Source organism: Sciurus carolinensis, chromosome 15 (genome assembly GCF_902686445.1).
Source record: "Sciurus carolinensis chromosome 15, mSciCar1.2, whole genome shotgun sequence".
Taxonomy (NCBI): Eukaryota; Metazoa; Chordata; class Mammalia; order Rodentia; family Sciuridae; genus Sciurus; species Sciurus carolinensis.
Window position 1 is genome coordinate 1,028,295 of NC_062227.1, and position 13,072 is coordinate 1,041,366.

Consider the following 13,072-nt stretch of genomic DNA (forward strand, 5'->3'; position numbering starts at 1 on the left):
GGGCACCCCCTGGTGCTTGGCTGTCCTCAGCCTGGGCTGCTAGTAGGAGCCCACCTCTAAGCTTTCTGGTTTAACTGGTTTGGGTGCTGGCCAGGGCACCAAGATTTAAAGAAGTCTTTCCGGGTGCTCCTGAAACACGGCCATGAAGAAAACCAGCGCTCTAATGCATGAAATCAGGAAGCCGGGGCCAGAGGGGCCACGCCTGGGGCAAGAGCGCAAGATCAGCCCTCCCAGCTGCAGCGCTCCCAAGGGCTTCACAGGGTCTTGCTCCCCGGTGGGTGGAAATCTTGCTCCCTTCCTGTGGATTCTCAGCAAATGTAAGCTGAGACATTAATAAGCATAGGCACTGGGGAGGTCAGTGGAGAAGAGGGGACACAGGCCAGCAGGGACCGGCAATGGACCCCTGCTGTGGGAGGACAGAAGGGATCTGCTGTAACAGGAGGCAGAGTGCTCTCCATGGAGCTGGGGCTGGAGTTCCGGAAGGCTGTACAGAAGCTGCAGAGTCTTGCTCTTGGTGACCTGAGGGTGAGGAGACTCAGGCGATGAAGATGAGACTCTTCACTCATCCCTCAGACTCTGTCCTGGGATGAGTGAAGAGGCGACTCCCCTGCAGGTGGAGGTGTGTCCTTCAGGAGGAGGTGTGTCCTTCAGGTGGAGGAGTTTCCTACAGGAGGAGGTGTTTCCTTCAGGTGGAGGTGTTTCCTGCAGGTGGAGGAGTTTCCTACAGGTGGAGGAGTTTCCTACAGGTGGAGGTGTTTCCTACAGGTGGAGGTGTTGCTGTCAGGAGGAGGTGTTTCCTTCAGGTGGAGGTGTTTCCTGCAGGTGGAGGAGTTTCCTACAGGTGGAGGAGTTTCCTACAGGTGGAGGTGTTGCTGTCAGGAGGAGGTGTTTCCTTCAGGTGGAGGTGTTTCCTGCAGGTGGAGGAGTTTCCTACAGGTGGAAGTGTTTCCTTCAGGTGGAGGAGTTTCCTACAGGTGGAGGAGTTTCCTACAGGTGGAGGTGTTGCTGTCAGGAGGAGGTGTTTCCTTCAGGTGGAGGAATTTCCTACAGGTGGAGGAGTTTCCTACAGGTGGAGGTGTTGCTGTCAGGAGGAGGTGTTTCCTTCAGGTGGAGGTGTTTCCTGCAGGTGGAGGAGTTTCCTACAGGTGGAAGTGTTTCCTTCAGGTGGAGGAGTTTCCTTCAGGTGGAGGAGTTTCCTACAAGTGGAGGTGTTTCCTACAGGTGGAGGTGTTTCCTTCAGGTGCAGGTGTTTCCTTCAGGTGGAGGTGTTTCCTTCAGGTGCAAGTGTTTCCTTCAGGTGGAGGTGTTGCTGTCAGGTGGAGGTGTGTCCTTCCGGTGGAGGTGTTGCTGTCAGGTAGGAGGTGTTTCCTTTGGTTTGGAGTGTGTTCTTCAGGTGGAGGTGTTTCCTGCAAGTGGAGCAGTTTCCTTCAGGTGGAGGTGTTTCCTTCCTGTTCCTGGGGACTGAGGCACAGGGTGGGGACCAACAGAGAGTACCAAGTCTGAGCTTCCTGTTCCTGGGGGACTGAGAGCCAGGGTGGGGACCAACAGACAGCACCAAGTCTGAGCCTTCCTGTTCCTGGGGATTGAGGCACAGGGTGGGGACCAACAGAGAGCACCAAGTCTGAGCTTCCTGTTCCTGGGGACTGAGGCACAGGGTGGGGACCAACAGAGAGCACCAAGTCTGAGCCTTCCTGTTCCTGGGGATTGAGGCACAGGGTGGGGACCAACAGAGAGCACCAAGTCTGAGCCTTCCTGTTCCTGGGGACTCAGGCACAGGGTGGGGACCAACAGAGAGCACCAAGTCTGAGCTTCCTGTTCCTGGGGACTGAGGCACAGGGTAGGGACCAACAGAGAGCACCCAGTCTGAGCTTCCTGTTCCTGGGGACTCAGGCACAGGGTGGGGGACCAACAGAGAGCACCAAGTCTGAGCTTCCTGTTCCTGGGGGACTGAGGCACAGGGTGGGGACCAACAGAGAGCACCCAGTCTGAGCCTTCTTGTTCCTGGGGACTCAGGCACAGGGTTCGGGACCACTCCTCCTCCTGCAGTGACTGGCAGGGTTGGTTGAGTGATCGCTCCCTGCCTGGTCCCCTGTTCCGTGGCCTCTGCTGGGACCTGTTTCTACAGAGGCCTGAGAGTTCCTGCCCAGGAAGGACCTGCGTTACCTGGGGACGTCCTGCAGAGGCTTAGCCGTGCTGGACGCCAACCCCAGAAATGTGAGGGCAAGGCTGGGTGCTTTCTTTCAGGGGCAGGCGATGGGCTACTTCCCACTCACTGGCTCCGGATCTGTCCCCTGGCCCTGCAGCCCTCCCTCTGTGGGAAGCGGGGGAAGGACTGCAACAGCTCCCGGTAGCAGCCCTGGGGCAACGGCCGGGTTGCTTTGCCCGTTGGGCCCGTGGTGCGCTTCCCGTGCATAGACAGTTTTCCAGGGTGGGCCGGGCGTCTCCTCACAGAGTTACCAACCTAGCAAAGCACTGGAAGGAAACAAGCATCCGGGACTCAGCGTGATCAGGTGAGCAGGGAACCAGGAGAGAGCGGGAGAGGTGCATTTAGATGAAAGGTCACCAAGAGAAGCGTCCAGGGTGCCTCGTGGTGTGAAGCTGACATGGACTGGATTCTCTAGGACCCGAAGGTGACCCTAAACCTGGCCTTCTCTGGTGGCAGATGATTCCAGGAGGGTGTTGGGAATCATGAGCAGTAATGCGCTAGTTGCCGGGAGCGGGCTGGCCCTGCCCCCGGCTGCTGGTTCTCCCCTCTGAGGTGAGAGGACACCGCCGCCGCCAGCCTCTGCCGGTCTCCAGGCCCCCGCTGTCCTCTGCAGCAAGGCGCTACTTCAGGAAGAGGCATGGGGCCATTCCCCGTGCTGTGCGCATTCAGGGTGGAAGAGCGCCCGGCTCAGCTGGTCTGCAAAGACGGGTCCCAACGGGAGATGCCACAGCGGCTTCTGCAACCGGAAGCTTCAACCGTGGGGAACAGGCCTTCCTTGTTTTAACACTAGGACGAGAAACCAGCGACGTTTCTGGCTGTGGACGTTGGTCTTTGATTCTGGCGGAGTGCAGAGTGTCCAGAGGGGAGGCAGCAGGGCCCGGCGGGTGACACGGGAAGCCTGGAGCAGTGGGTGAGTCTTGTTGGGGAGCAAGGAAGGTCTGGGGCTGAGGTGGGCATGGCAGGGTGTGCGGGCGTCCCTTCAAGGGGACAGCCAAGCCTCTGGGAGATAGGTTGCCCAGGGAGCATGACAGCCCAGGAGCTGTTTTTGGGGTGATTGCACACCTTGCGTGTGTGAGGGGGAGATGAGAGCCAGCCAGTCGGGGTGCCGCCACCCCCAGAAATACACAAGGAAGAGGAGTGTTTTGGGGACAGTATGGAATAGAGAACCAGAGACAGTGCCAGAACACAGCAGATCCGGCCAGTGGACAGCGTCATACACCATGGGGACCACTGTCCACACCGGTGAAAGTCACTGGGGACGTTTGAAACCGCTGGTGCTTGGGTTCCAGCCCCAAACAATAAGATACAAATGGGCCTCTGTGGAGCTGGGGGTGGGGCCGAGCAGTGAGTTCAGAAGTGCTGTTGGAGGACTCGGGATGGGTGTCCCACCCACCCCAGCCCACGGCCACCCGGCCTGACGATGGCAGCTTATCTGGAAGTTGGGCCTTGCACAGGTCACAGGTGAGGAGGAGTTCCCACTGGAGGAGGACGTCCTAAGTCCCACGACGAGGGTCTTAGGAGGAGCAGAGGGTGCAGAGGTGCACAGGGAGGGAGGGCCGTGTGTGACCAGGGAGACATGGAGGCCCAGGGGCCACCGCAGGAGCCCCGAGCCACACAGGCTGAAGGGTGAAGGCTCCTGCTATACCTTTCAACAGGAGCACGACCCTGATACCTTGATTCACGCTTCTAGGCTCCAGAACAGTGACAGAATTGTCTCTGTTGTGTCAAGCCACCTGGTTTGTGCTGATTTGTTAGAGTAGTCCTAGGAATCTCGTATGAAGAGGATTTACAATATCTGGCTTATACAGTCTTTCTTCTAAGGTGCAAACAGATTTCTACTCAAAGACCCTCAGCAGGGGCTCCCATCTCACTAGGGGCAGACTCAGGCATCCCTCCTCTCTGGGAGGAGACCCTGCAGGGGCTATTGGTCAGTGTTCCCTCATTATAGCCAACCCTCAAGACAACCAATCATGTTAGTCACTGTCCTTTACTGTAACAGAATACCTGAGATAAAGCAACCTAATAAGAGGAAAGGTATATTTTGGTTCACAGTTTTGGAGGTTTCAGTCTGTGGTTGTGTTTGGTTGACATGTTGCCTATTTGCTTGTGGTGAGGCAGTGAGTCTTGGCAGAAGCATGTGGCTCTTCATGGTGGCCAGGAAGAAGAGAGAGAGAGAGAGGAGAAGGAGGATGAAGAGGAGGAGGAGAAGAAGAAGAAAAAGGAGGAGGAGGAGGAGGAAGAAGAGGAGGGGGAGGAGGATGAGAAGGAGGGGGAAGATGAAGAGGAGATGGAGGAGGATGAAAAGGAGGGGGAGGAGGAGGAAGATGAGAAGGAGAGGGAGGAGGAGGAGGATAAGAAGAGGAGGAGGAAGAGGAGGAGGGAGAGGAAGAGAAGGAGGAGGGGGAGGAAGAGAAGGAGGAGGGGGAGGAAGAGAAGGAGGAGGGGGAGGAAGAGAAGGAGGAGGGGGAGGAAGAGAAGGAGGAGGGGGAGGAAGAGGAGAAGAGGAGGAGGAGAAGAGGAGGAGAGGAGGAGGAGAGAAGGAGGAGGGGGGAGGAGGAGGGGGAGGAAGGGGAGGAGGGGGAAGAGGAGGAAAAGGAGGAAGAGTGGGAGGAGGAGGAAGAGGAGGAAAAGAAGGAAGAGGAGGAAAAGGAGGAAGAGTGGGAGGAGGAGGAAGAGGAGGAAAAGAAGGAAGAGGAGGAAAAGGAGGAAGAGGGGGAGAAGGAAGAGGAGGAAGACGGGGAGAAGGAGGAGGAGGAAAAGGAGGAAGGGGAGGAGGAGGAGGAGGGGAGGATGAAGAGGAGGCGGAGGAGTTGGCTGAGGTCCCCATATCCCCCTTCGGCACGTGGGCCTTGGGCACGTTGCAGATGCACAGCACAGTGTTGGATGTAAAGAGATGGTGTCTTGGCGCAGGTTTGGAGGTCAGTGGGGAGAGTTCCGAAGCCCCAGGGATTTGCCATCAATCTGCCACTCCCACCTTCTCACAGGCACTCTGGCCACTTTTCAGATGACCATGTACTGCGGAGGGGACAGCATGAGACTCTTGAGGGATCACTGGACACCAACTCTGGATGGACACCACCTCCGAGGGACCTGAGATGCTGCTGTGGCCCACGATCCAGACTGGGGGATTGCGGGAACCAGGTGACCCCTGCAGCTTTGACTCAGGTTCATTCCACGGGGGGCCAGGGCGTGTCTGAATTCATCCTGTGCTCACGCCCCAGCTTTGGAATCCAAACGTGGAATAGATTGCACTTGGCAACTGGCAGAATCCCATCGTTTCCCTGACTCGGGGAATGACCCAAGGGCTATTATGGTGGAATGGTCAAATGGAATATTCTAGAAATGCCTGTACCTCCTCAGAGGAGCACACCAGAAGAAACATGGCATCTCTGGAGGGATTGCAGAGATTAGTGCCACTGTGAAGCACTTGAAATCCGGTCAGTGACTCCTCACCACATCTCTGTCTGATCTGTGCAGGAGGCAGATGGACTTTAGGAACCAACAGGTGTCCCTAGTAACTTGGTCAGTGGCGACACCAACCCCAGTGGCCATCTAGTTGGGCATTCTCTGCACGTCACCCACCATCTGGCACACAGCTGTGAAGCTGCAGGAGTTTTTTCTCTGCTGTGATCAGCAAAGCTGCCCAGCGGCCACTAACCCTGGTCTGGCAGGGCCAGCAGCGCCCCTTTGCTGATCTCTGGGCAGGTGACACCTCCGTCTCTGTGGGTCTGACCCACGGAGGCCGTCCTACCTGCACGGGGCTCCCGCCGGCATCACGCTGGTTGGAGCTGGTGAGCGGGAAGTGAGCTGAGGCTGCTCACGAGACACGCTGAGGAGACACACGGAATATGGGCGGAAACAAATCCCACCACACTCGGGAGCCTGTCCTCTCAGTGAAATTTTCCAGGCTCCGTTGGCCCGAAGCTTGTTACAATGTCCCTTCCAAGGTCAAAGGTGAGTTTCTCCATCTAGCACCTTCTACAAAAGAAACTCAAAGAATCACGACCTTTCGGGACCCAGGGAACACGGTGTCCTTTGGTGGTCACCGTGAGCATTTGTGGGTGATCAGAGACGGCTGGCGGGATGCGTGTCCTAGGAGGGAAGGGCCCCGTGCAGAGCACTGTGTGATCCGCTCTGCCACCGTGGCCCTGGGCGCGCGGGCTTGAGGCACTTCCTGTGCCTCTGACAGGTGGGCTCCCGGGCGAGGGGCGAGCAGGCCCAGGTGGGCTGTGCGGCAGCTTTTCTCCTTCAGAGAAACAGCTTCTGGCTCGCACAGGCCAGCAGGCCACCGAACCAGCCCCAGGAGCTGGGAGCCAGGCGTGGGTGTGCACGACAGGCGGACTCATCAGGCGGAAGTGCAGACAGGCCGACTTCCGGTGGTCAGCTCGGCCGTCTGACTGACCCTGGCGTGAGAGAATGACACTCGGTAGAAAGCTGACTTTGAATTCTGAGCTTCTCTGTGGTTAGCAGCACGTGGTCCAGAACCCTTGCCCCCAGTGGACAGCGGCAGTGGGCTGCAGCTCCCGGTGGGCTGTGCAGCCTTGAGGGGAGATGACGCTGCCCTGCAGTGAGTGTCCACGAGGCTGCCCTGTGATGTTCGGCAGGTTAGGAGTATCAGACACTCTGGCTTACGGTACCTTGGACTTTGCAGGGGCTTCTCCTAAGTTGGGGAGCGTCTGAGTCGGTACAGATCCCCAAAGCACTGGTAAGTTCTGCAGGCCTGCCGTTCAGGTCTCATAGCTCCTGCCTGTGTCGGTCACCTTTACTCCCAACCTCCACCCGGCTTCCTTGGGAACCCTCCAGGGCCAGCTTCAGCAGAAGGGGAAGCTTCTGGTTTGGTTCACAAATGGCTTTACGTGATACGGACGCCCAAAGGTAGGTGAAGTAACGGGGACGCGTGTGCTGCTTGGGGAGAGCTTCTGTGTGTGGCTGTGAGAGAGAGTCGCATCGCTGTCTTCATTTGCAAATTCCCAAGGATTCCAAATGACAGACGTGCTCCGTTCCACAGTGGCCAGCTCCCCACAGAAGTTCTGCCTCCAGCTTCCAGGTGCCTGGGCAGCCCCGTCTTGGAGGTGTGCAGGGTGAGGCCCGCACCTGGACTGTCTTCCACGTGAGGGCACACTTCTGGTTCTTTGGACCAGCAGGACGCTGCCCTGCCTGACGTCCCACAGATGTTGGAGGACGTGAAGCTACAGCCCTGGCCAGTTAAAAAGCAGCCCTGAGCCCAGGCCTCCTGGGGTCATTCTGCTCCTGGCCACGTGTGCCCAGGTCTTCCCACGCAGACAGAACTCAGCCAGACGGTGAGCTGCTTCCTCCCCAGCCCGCCCCCCACACCTCCAGGCCAGAACCCAGCACGACGTGGGTGCACGTGCAGCCAGACATCCCGAGGCAGGCAGGTGGGGGACAGCTATCTGGCTCTACGGATCATTCAGATTCCTTCCTCTGTCGTGCCTTCTCAAGGTTGCAGAAATTGAATTCAAACTCCAGAAAGGCATGCCGGCCAGGCGAAGCGCCTGATGGTGCTGATTGCCGACACATGGCTGAGCAAGCCGGGGAGGCTGTGGGGACTGGTGGTGTTGATTAAGGGGGATGATCGCAAGAAACATCATTCAAAGCCCTGGCCCTCGCACACAGCACACGTTAAAAAAATCTGTTCTTCAAACAAAGCACTAAAACAAAAACAAGAATTCTGATGCAAGTATTTAATGGTCCTGAAGATGGAAACTTAATCTTGGACTTGACTTTTTCCAGGAGTGATGGAAAAGGCCACATAAAGCAAGATGCTCTAGTTGGGATTTCTCACAGCTGTGGGTGCAAGTTTGAAATAAGGGAGATCAAATCAATGCCTGTGAAGTCTTCAGAATCAAGATAGCTTTAGGTTGCAAAGTAAAGGAACCACATAGGACCCAGCTCTCCCCTGCTTGGTATGTATCCAAAAGAACTAAAATCAGCACATACAGGGAGACAGGCCTTCCAACTCTTTTTTTTCCAGCAGGAAACATGTCTGTCCTGTCGGCCCGGGATGCGGGTGGCTACCAGGCTAGGCCCAAGGCAAAAGCTTATGCTGAGAAAGTAGCCACCAGCTGCAAAAGGGTAAAGGGAGGGGGTGTCCATGACAGCCTGGGTGCCTCCCCCAGGGCTCCTGGTTGGAAACCGATCCTGGCAAGTATCCAGGTTCCTAGGCTTGACGCAGGACTCTGAAGCAGGACTGGTGACAGCATGGGTTTGGGGCATGTGGATAGTGCTGGACAGAGGAGATGGTCCTGCTGCCTGGAGAAAAGGAAGATCTGCAGCCCAGAACTCTGTTAAAGGGCTACTGCCCATCGGCCATCTCGCTGCTCTGCGGTTTTAAATTTAGGTCCATGCTGTTAAGGTAGCGCCTGCTGAACGAGCAGTGTGGGCTGCAGGGAGCGCCCACTCAGCTCTGGGGCTGGCAGGTGTGCGCTGGGTGCTGTAGGGTGATTGAGTATGTGGCTTGCGACATGAGCAGATACGCACGGAGAGACTCGTTGCCTTTCCCACCCTCTGTTGAGTAGCTTTTCCTGAGGCTCCACTGGAGCAGAGTTGAAGGCGAGAACGTTCCAGATGCAGAAAGAAGTGAAACCGACCATTGACAGAGCATCCTCACCCCTGGCTGGACGGAGGTTCAGCGGCCTGCCGTCTGCAGTAGCGTTTGCCAAGATGTGCCCTGATCCCCAAAGACGCTCCGAGAGGACACCGCTCGGGCTGTGCCCAGCTCACCTTCAGGGTCACTGTGCCCTGGTGGGGCTGAGGGCGGGAGGGGTGTGCAGCAGAGGAACTGCTCCACTGCATGTCCCCACGCGTCCCCCGGGCTGCTCTGGTGTCCCCAGTTCTTCCCTTGGGAACACTATGTATCTTTATTCGTATGCATATCTGGAAACGCATGTGGGGAACCGTGGCTGCGGGTGAGCCGTGAACTCTGGGCAGCTCGGGGAGGGCGCTGTGCGGGGGGATGGCCGCCTCTCCGTGGACTCGATGCGGGGAGAGTCTCACTCCCTGAGCTTCTCAAACATGGACTCATTTCACCTCCTGAAGAAGGAAAATGAAATGAAATTTGAATTTTCCCCAGTGAGAGGAATGAAATACTCTGAAATACAATTTTGTTGAGCAGTGTCTAACTCTGAGGACCACAAACCAGCATAGTATCTAAGTTGTGCTGACTTTCATTTTATTTATTTTATTTTTGTCCAAGAATCCCTGGTGGCTCCCGTGGGGGCGATGTCTCCCCCATTAAGAATGCAAGCTTTGGGCTTAACATCAAAAAACCCTAAATAACCCAATCGATAAATGGCAAAAGAACGAATCAGACATTTCTCAAAAGAAAAAAACACAAATGGCTAACAAATAAATGAAAAAATGTTCAACATCTCTAGCAATCAGGGAAATGCAGATCAAAGCTACACTAAGATTTCATCTCACTCCAATCAGAATGGCAATCATCAAGGATACAAATAATAATAAATGCTGGAGAGGACGTGGGGAAAAGGTACACTCACATTGTCAGTGGGACTGCAAATTACTGCAACCACTCTGGAGAGCAGTGTGGAGATTCCTCAAAAAACTGGGAATGGAACTACATAGGACCCAGCTCTCCCCTGCTTGGTATTTATCCAAAAGAACTAAAATCAGCACATACAGGGAGACAGGCCTTCCAACGTTTGTCGCTGCACAACTCACCAGAGCTGAATTGTGGAACTTGCCCAGATGTCCGTGGATAGAGGAGTGGACGAAGGGGGACATGGTGTATATACACAATGGAGTTTTACTCAACCATAAAAAGAACGAACTTAGGGCATTGGCTGGTAAATGGATGGAACTGGAGACCATCATGCTAAGTGAAATAAGCCAAACACAGTCAAGGGTCAGTGTTTTCACTCATATTTAGAAACTAGAGCAAAATAAGGGGCGAAGGGGGAGAGGACATGATAGGGTTCCGGGGGGAGATCAGTGGAGTAGAAGGAGATAGGGAGCGAGGGAGGAGCGAGGGAAAAGGGGCGGGGAAGGGGAGGGAATGCAGGTTCAACAGAGCCACGCTGCGTGCACATATACACAGCACGGGGAATTCCAACTTTATGTCTAAGTGGAAATCACCAAAAAAATCAATACATGAGTGGAAGGGAGACAGTAGAGGAAGGAGAACGGGAGGGAGGAGGGGGCGGGGCTGAAATCCCACTCCACGCGTGAACGATTGTTCATTGGACCCAACTACTGTGTGTAACTATGATGCTCTAATAAAAAAGAAAGCACTGTCAATCTGGTTCTCTGAATCCGACAATCTAACGCAGGAAGGGAAGTCGTTTGCGCAGAGTTCCTCTGGGTGCGCAGGAAGACCTGTGGGCATGAGGCCTCACTCAGGAGAGGGCAGCCCTGGCTGTGGCGAGAGCTGGCTGTGCTGATGTCGCTGACCACGGGCCTCATGCCTTGTGGACACAGCTGGGTCTGGAGGGTGTGACGGACACCAGCAGTCCATAGCAATGTTCCGGGGGGTGCAACAAAACTTGAAGCAAGTTGCTTCATCTGCAGGGGCTGCGTCTGGGCTTTTAGAGGGCAAGGGTCCAGCCACCTCCCCTGCTGTGATGGCTGAGAGAGGGGGATGCTGGAGGATCCCCAGGGATCCCAAGCGAATTGAGAGTGAGGGTCCCAGTTTCTGATAAAGAGAACAGACACAGCGCCTACTAACCCCTGTCACGTGGGGCAGGGGTAAGAGCAGGAGTTCAGATCCTGGCCCGTCAGTCTCTGGCTGGGTGACCTTAGGCGGTTGCTTCAGCTCCCTGGGCCTCCTCACGCTGTGCATTGGGGAAGATATCCCCTCTCTAGGTCGGTGAATATCGGGCGACATGGAAGTGCTTGGGGAAGATATCCCCTCTCTAGGTCGGTGAATATCGGGCGACTTGGAAGTGCTTGGGGAAGATATCCCCTCTCTAGGTCGGTGAATATCGGGCGACTTGGAAGTGCTTGGGGAAGATATCCCCTCTCTACGTTGGTGAATATCGGGCGACATGGAAGTGCTTGGGGAAGATATCCCCTCTCTAGGTCGGTGAATATTGGGCGACTTGGAAGTGCTTGGGGAAGATATCCCCTCTCTACGTTGGTGAATATCGGGCGACTTGGAAGTGCTTGGGGAAGATATCCCCTCTCTAGGTCGGTGAACATTGGGCGACATGGAAGTGCTTGGGGAAGATATCCCCTCTCTAGGTCGGTGAATATCGGGCGACATGGAAGTGCTTGGGGAAGATATCCCCTCTCTAGGTTGGTGAATATCGGGCGACTTGGAAGTGCTTGGGGAAGATATCCCCTCTCTACGTTGGTGAATATCGGGCGACTTGGAAGTGCTTGGGGAAGATATCCCCTCTCTACGTTGGTGAACATCGGGCGACATGGAAGTGCTTGGGGAAGATATCCCCTCTCTAGGTCGGTGAATATCGGGCGACATGGAAGTGCTTGGGGAAGATATCCCCTCTCTACGTTGGTGAATATCGGGCGACATGGAAGTGCTTGGGGAAGATATCCCCTCTCTACGTTGGTGAATATCGGGCGACTTGGAAGTGCTTGGGGAAGATATCCCCTCTCTAGGTCGGTGAATATTGGGCAACTTGGAAGTGCTTGGGGAAGATATCCCCTCTCTAGGTCGGTGAATATTGGGCAACTTGGAAGTGCTTGGGGAAGATATCCCCTCTCTACGTTGGTGAATATCGGGCGACATGGAAGTGCTTGGGGAAGATATCCCCTCTCTACGTTGGTGAATATCGGGCGACTTGGAAGTGCTTGGGGAAGATATCCCCTCTCTAGGTCGGTGAATATTGGGCAACTTGGAAGTGCTTGGGGAAGATATCCCCTCTCTACGTTGGTGAACATCGGGCGACATGGAAGTGCTTGGGGAAGATATCCCCTCTCTAGGTCGGTGAATATCGGGCGACATGGAAGTGCCTGGACAGTGCCTGGCACTTGGTTAGCTTTCATCTGAACTTCCATCTAATCTTTTTCAATAGTAGCAGTATGCCATAGCCAGCTAGTTACCTAGCTTCAGGAACGCCAGGCGACCGTGTGCTCACCCCTCCTGGTGCGATGCAGTGACGTGGCTGGGCGGTGGCACTGAAGGTGTCCGTTTTCCCTTTAAGAAATGATTCATGGCAGAAATTACGATTGGTTGTTTTGAAGCAGCCTCCATGTTAGGTCGTTATGTTAGCCGTGAACCTTCTTCAGCCCAAGTTCTGGGTCTCGGCTCTCCTGGTGAGAACTGGACTCCAGTGCCTCAGTGTCCTCTTCGGGAAACCAGGGTCAGCCACACCTCCATCGCGGCACCGCGGCTCGGTGGGGCAGGGCACAGCACAGCCCATCAGAGCGGTGCCCTTGGTGCCCCTGAGTGTCTGGTCCTGCTGGACCAGGTGTCCTTCCTGTCCAGTGCCGTCGACATGCCTCACAGCTGCTGGCTCCATCCCTGACTTTAGTCGGAGCCCCCTGCCTCTGGACCTACCGGGAGACCCAGCGGGTCTGACACACAGGGCCACCTGCCAGGGTGAGGCCAGCAGGGAGGCCAGCTTCTCACAGGGGCCTTGCTGGGTCCCATGCTGACCGACCCCAGGCCCCTCCTTCCTCTGGGTTCCAGTTACATCTAGAATAAGAACGCACGCATTCTAGGGACCTGGGTGGGCACCTGCCCAGCAGGATGGGGCCCTGATTTCCTTCCCCGGCACCACAGGAAAAAAAAAAAAAAGAAAGAAAACAGTCCCGTATTTCACGATGGCCTAAGGCAGTTCAAGTGCAGGTTAAGAGCATTTCAATAAACATCCCTATTTTCCCAAGAATCATTGCAATTTTGGATTTTGTTTTATTTTATTCATTCAC

General features: G+C 55.5%; 1 long non-coding RNA gene across 3 annotated transcripts in view; it reads left to right on the plus strand.

The window, feature by feature from the left end:
* Positions 1-1,535: 1,535 nt before the first annotated feature.
* Positions 1,536-13,072, plus strand: part of LOC124965838 (uncharacterized) — a 55,235-nt gene continuing 43,698 nt past the window's right edge. For 2 of the 3 annotated variants that reach the window (XR_007105242.1, XR_007105243.1), the window contains exons 1-3: positions 1,536-2,510; positions 2,997-3,116; positions 5,211-6,160. This is a non-coding gene — a long non-coding RNA (uncharacterized LOC124965838). Of the gene's footprint in view, positions 2,511-2,996; positions 3,117-5,210; positions 9,598-13,072 lie in introns of those variants that run through there. The other variant, XR_007105241.1, reaches the window with a different exon arrangement.